Source organism: Neopelma chrysocephalum, unplaced genomic scaffold (assembly GCF_003984885.1).
Source record: "Neopelma chrysocephalum unplaced genomic scaffold, ASM398488v2 Primary Assembly neopelma1_25, whole genome shotgun sequence".
Classification (NCBI taxonomy): Eukaryota; Metazoa; Chordata; class Aves; order Passeriformes; family Pipridae; genus Neopelma; species Neopelma chrysocephalum.
Genome location: NW_020897694.1, coordinates 29,598,230 through 29,604,895, shown reverse-complemented (window position 1 = coordinate 29,604,895; position 6,666 = coordinate 29,598,230).

Genomic DNA, 6,666 nt, shown 5'->3' with positions numbered 1-6,666 from the left:
TTCCCTTTCCCTTTCCCTTTCCCTTTCCCTTTCCCTTTCCCTTTCCCCTTCCCCTTCCCTTTCTCTTCCTCTTCCTCTTCCCATTCCCCTTTCTCTTCTCCTTTCTCTTTCCTTCCCTTCCCTTGTTTTACCTGAAGAGGGAATTAGATTAAATGAGTTTAGAAGAAAATAAATCTACCTCATCTGTTGTCCTTATCTATGGCTTATAGTGATAATGAAACCTTGCAACTCATTTACAACTGAGATTAGATTTACAATTGTGCCACAATTCCTACTGTCATTCCTATAAGCAATCTCTATATTTTTGTCTATAATCTCAGTATTTTTGAATGCAATTAGTAATACTCAAATTGCAACCAGTCTTATAGCTCTGAAGAGAAAACATTTGTTCAGGATTAAAAAACTACTTTCAAAGGGTTGAAGTCACTTCTACTCAACCAACTATTTTCAGTGCATGATGTTTGAAAAAATGTCAAGAATGAGAAACGCAAGATTAATATGACTGTCATTATCACTTTAGTACAAAAAGAATGTTTGAATGGGGACCTATGGCAACCTACCTGCAAACAGAAATTATCAGCTCTTCTGGCAAGTCTAAGTTGGCTGAAGATTCACGTCCCTGATCTTCTGCTGCTGCCACCAACCTATTCCTCAGAAACAAATAGAACCATAAAAAAACAATCAGGGTTTTATACCTTCTCCTTATCACTATTGTGAAATCAAATTTGTGATCACTATGGAAAACATGAAGGGAAGCAACACTAACCAGTGTACTAGAATTGTATTCCATAGAAAAATAGTGCTAAATCAGATTTTTGACCTCTTATTTTTTAACCAGTCATTTTACTGTGGTGTCAAGGCACAAAGAGCGTTTTTCATCATTTACTTGCCAAAAGAAACATTTCATTGATTTTGCTGCTTAATATGATAAAGTGATTTTCAGTCCTATGCTGAAATATTACGATGAACCCGTACAGGAAAAGAAAGGGAAAGTTGTTCTTTGATCAGGATCTACCCTGTGTGTTCTTACAGAACACACAAAAAATAGAGGATGTGCCCTATCATTAGTCCATAGATCTATTAATGCACTTACTGGCAATTTGGGGAAGAAATTGTGACAAGTTCATTTAGTACACTGCATTATATTTAATCAAAAATTTGACAAAATAAACATCAAAATTATTTTGTTTACCTTTCTGAAGGCTCTTACATGGAAAGACATAGTCTGTCAAAAGAATAAAAACCAGAAAAAGACAAAATATTAAAGTTCCCATTGTCAAAAGACAAAAGAAAATAATACTAATGTTATTCTAAGAAAAATATGGCATATTCTGTGTCAACATTTGTCTTGGGATTACTTGATGATAGACAATATATAAAAGGAGGAGTTATGAGAAAATCTAGTGAACACTTGTGTGTAGAAGCTTTTACTGAAAGGATGAAGTCTGTGAATGTTTCTTAAGGAGATCTGATATGGTAATGTTAGACAGGAGGATGAATGAAAGGAGTTTAGGAACAAGCAGGAATTCAGGCTTAGGAAATACCCAAGCTAGGATTAGTAGGAGAATATAGATTTAAAAAAATAATGTTATGAAATAAATAACTTTTCTTTCAAGATATACCAGTGGATATCTCAAAATTATTTGACTACTTTTTGCTCCTGTGTGTTCAGAAATAGCTAGGATGGTAGGTCAGGTGTTATGAGGTTTTTTTGACTTCACATTCCAGACAGGTTTCTCAAGCCACCCATGCTGTCTCCACAACCCAAAGCTGGATGCACACATGCATATGCACAGTGCACAGTACACTTTGTTAAAAATAGCTAAAGATCAGCATTTTCCTCAGAAGTGCGCACCAGAAAGGAACACCTCATCCTGCAAGATGCAGATATACAATTTCTAATTGCTAAATTCTTCTGCCAGTCATTTCAAATGTACATCAAATGCACAACTGGCTATTTTTGTAACCCGCAGAGATTTGAAACAAAATACAGTAGAAAGGAACTGTCCCTCCTTTCATTTTAAGTGTTATGCAGTTTTAGTACAAAGTAAAATTGTATTACAATACTTTGATGTAACAGAAGAATGCACATATTACCCCTTACAAAAAATTAAAGGCAAAATAAAAAAGAAAACAAAATAAAAGACGTTGTTTTGCATATAATCCTGTGCCTTTTCTTGTCTACAGAACACATTTAGTAGCAACTCCCCCATTCACTACAAAAAAGCACCACAAAAAAAAACCTGACAAAAAAACAGCAAAACAAAACAAAAAGTAATATAAGATGAACATATATTAGCAGCATATGCAAAAGTTCCTTCAATTAAGAATATCCTGGTGTAACAGGCTCTTAACTGTTAGGCAGTGAAGTTGAACATGTTTACAGTGGTCATAATCACTGCATATGTTAAATATCCTCTCTTTCTATAGAATGCAGAGACTACTTTAAACCACAGGTTAACTGCTTTGTCAATGAGCATCCAAGCAAACTAGACACCTGATATGAAAGGATATGATGAAATATGACACATGAATTTTCTCCGTAAATAAGACTGAATAAAAGTCTCCGAGGACACTTTTTTTCCTCATTTCAATTAGTTGTTAGAAAAGCAGAGTTTTTATTTATGTGTAACTCTTGCCATTCCCCTTTTTACTCTTTTGTCTTCATTTCTGCCTACAGAGGCAAAGTCTCACTATCTTAGGGGAACTCTGTAGTTCTCTTTGACTGTGTACCTGTTATCTTTTCCAGTTGCTCTCCAAAACTGTAACACTATACATAATGAAGTAAAGTTATCTTTACTTATTTTAACACAAGGTTTCCAAACTACTATTTAGCAAACACATCACATTCCCTTCAATAAATATTGGGGCTAGATTCACAAATATGTAAATGTTAGGGAAAAAAGTCTTATCACCTTGACCACATCATTCACCATGGGAGTAAGACCTAAACCAATCTGTGCCTAATAGTAATGCTTGAGTGTAGTCACTTAAAACCTCTCGTAATTTTGACATCTCTACATTTCTATTCAGTTAAACTGTATTATCTTACACAGATCCTTATTATCTTGGCCACTGTTAGCAACTCAGATTTCCCAAAGGTTGTTTTTCCATAGAGAAATATCCATTCCAAGAAGAATCCTGAAATTTCTCTTATTCCAAGTAAAAAAAAAGTAATCATAATTTTTATATTTTTCCCTAAGAAACAAAAAAGATCAGATCTCCAAAATAGTAACTTTAAAACACAGAAACAATTGATCTCAACAATATTAAAATCTTCTCTCAAAATAAGAAAAAATATACACATATAGTCAAACAAGATTTTGAGTGCTAAAATGAAACAAATTTGAAATATACTTCAGCATTTTTCCAACATTTTTCAATTTAAAATCCTACAAAAAAACAACATTTTGTGAAAAAATCAATCTAAACAAATTTTTTCTGAACAAAATATATTACACTGCAAAATTTTTTAGGAATGTTCTATCTGTCAGACTTGAGAGCCTTTTTTATTTTTTTAAGTGGTACCTTATTATTTGTGAGAATTGAAACCACCCAAAAACATCAAACAGGCAAAATGCAAACACAATAATATTGTAAAATGAAACGTCAGATGTTTGACCTTCTTTCCTGGAATAGAGAAATAAAAAAATATATTATTTCAGGTCTCTGAAATGTGTTGCCAGAAATCAGACTTTCACAAATACACCCTTTATATCATCTGTAAGATAGGAAAAAATCCCAATACTAATGTAATTATAATTCAGGAATAGTATGAGTTATACAGGTATTTGGTTGAAAAGAAATTAGTCCGTAGTCCCCCTCTTTTTCCCAGAGACTTTTCTCTTTAAGAATTTCAGTAAGCTATTACAATATCCCAGTTTCTTCTATTTTGTGCACATTATTTCTGGACTTTCCTAAGCTCATTTGCATTTACCAATATTTTGCAAGTGGTAGTAATGATTTATGCTGTGCATAGGGAATTGAAGCAATTAAAATCACAATCACAGAATCACAGAATATGCTGAGTTGGAAGAGACCCACAAGGATCATTGAGTCCAGCTCCTGGACCTGTGTAGGACCATTCCCAAGGCCATGCCCCAAGTCACATTATGTGCCCAAGACTATCATCCAAATGCTTCTTGAACTCCGTCAGGCTTGGTGCTGTGACCACTTCCCTGGGCAGCCTGTTCCAGTGCCCAACTACCCTCTGGGTGAAGACTTTTTTTCTAATATCCAACCTAAACCGCCCCTGGCACAACTCCAGGTCATTCCCTTGGGTCCTGTCAATGGTCACCACAGAGAAGAGATCAGTGCCTGCCTGTTCCTTTTGCCACAAGGAGGTTGTACACTGTGATGAGGTCTCCTTGGCAGAAACAACAATCTAGACCTATTGCTTAGATGTCTACAGACCTTTTCAGGTTTTTCAGGGAAACTGAGCAGTAATTGCTAGTTCTTCTTAGTACAAGAACTTTCATCCTCTTCGCATGTTATACCTTGCCCTTGTCAAATTACGTAATTTGTGTGGTGCCAAAACCTTTAGTATAGAAACGGTAATAGAAGTATAAAATGCCTTTTTTTTTTTCTGAGGGACTAATGGATTCCAATGATGCAACAAGGTAGCAATGGCATATTTATCTCACAATTATGAAGGTCTTTATCTGAAGTATTCATTCCAGACTCTCTGTATGGTCACTATGTTCATAAAAAGTAGAATTGTAAAGTCACTTAAATACTACATTTTAAAGACAAACACACCTTTCCATGGCAATGGCATTTCTTTGATGCTGTGGTGGTGATGGGGGAAGCTGTGGTAGTTGTCTGCTTTTGTTGGGCTATTTTTTAAAGATTTAATTGTTTCTCCCACAATTTTGCTGGCTAGAATATTATAATTAATTTTCTATTACCTGTAAGACTTATAATTCTGAAGAGCAATATTTTTTTCCTTTGATTCCACAACATATTGGCATTGCTGAAGCTTATAATGTAAATTTAGCAAGCATGCTGAGGGAAATGAGATGAAAATTCCTGGAAAGGTTCTAAAAGGTGCACTATGAACAAAATTTCAGAGTAATACACTGAAATCTTCAGCAATGCATGAATATACACTCAATTTTAATCACATCACAATAACAACATAGCAAATGCAAAAAAAAATCTTTGATTTGCTAGGTAATTACCTTAAAGCATCAGTCCTGTTGTGATTGAGTAAGCCAGTATAGTACTTCACATTTATTCTTTCACAGTGCAATTTTATTCAGAGAGTATAACGTACATTAAAAAACTCTCACATATTCTCTGCTGTTTGACCGAGATTTTTCCCTGCAGACTGCTTTAAAATATGCTATTTAGCATTAGAAGATGTCTCAATAGCATTATTTGAAACATATTTGGGGTTGTCTAATAGTCTATCTAGCCATTAACAATCTTTTTTTTCTGTATCACTGCTAATGCTCTCCATTATTGATGATACAGATGAATTAACTATAGAAAAAACTTGAAAAAAAACAGAGACATGGCAGCTGAGGGTCACATCCAGGCAACATTTACAGAAAACTATTTGGTACAAACACAGCACAAAACCTGTGTTTTTTCATTAGTTTCCACTTAAATCTAGTGGCATATCAGTAGCAATAAGTTACATTTGTTAGTTTGGTTTTGCCTGTGTGTGTATTTTAATGTTTCACAGTTGGTCTGGTAAAGGATCTCCACATTGCCTAAGAGCTATCAACCACTTGCAGTGGTTGATCAGTCTTCAACCAGGATTCTAGCAGGGATCTGGACAGACACTAAGTACTTCTCTCATCAGGCTCTCTCTGGTCTAGATACTAAAGATATTCAGAGGTTATGTTTAAAGCTTATCTCACAAAAGATTTAAACAAAACAGCACTTGTCAGATAAAAGGAAGAATTCTACAAAAACTGCAATATACAGCAATCATAATACATAAAAGAAGCCTCACTGGCATTTTTTACATATGAAAAATCCTAAAAACCATCAGACAAGTTGACAAGCTATCCTATTTACTGTAAGAGTTGCTAAACAACAGATGTTTTAGCCACCTGATCACCTGATGAGATGAAAAGAGAATGAGAAAGTACTGGGCACAGGAAATAGCGAACTATTCCCTGCAACAGTTAAGACCCACGATAAGTGAAAAAAAATGTGTATTCACACTTTAATACAACTCTAAATTCAGTCCTCTGAAAACCCAGTAAAACTGTAAAAAGTGTTCTCATAAAACTTCAAGGCAGCGAACTACTAGGTTTTGCTCAAATCTGCTTGACTAGTTTAAAAATAAAAGAGCCAAGGCCCAGAGACTGGAATTTCTTCTTGTTGCATGTAAGCTTGTATCATCATTCTGCACTCTGTGTGTTAAAAGGAACAAATATCTTCCTTTTCTGAAGTGTCAAACCTAATGCATACCTCAGTCACTTCCTTGATCTAATACTAGACCCTTATCAGAACCTGTTTTCCTATATCAAGGAAGCTCAGTAGAATCTTCTTCTGAAGAAAAGTGATATTAAAATGGCAAGAAGGGAAAGAAAGTTTCCTAATCTGATTTACTGTATGTCTCTCAGAAACCCATTTTTGTTCTCATTTTGTAAATCTGTCTTTTAGACTACTGTTTTTCCAGGGTTAAAAGATTATCATCTAAAGCAAGCA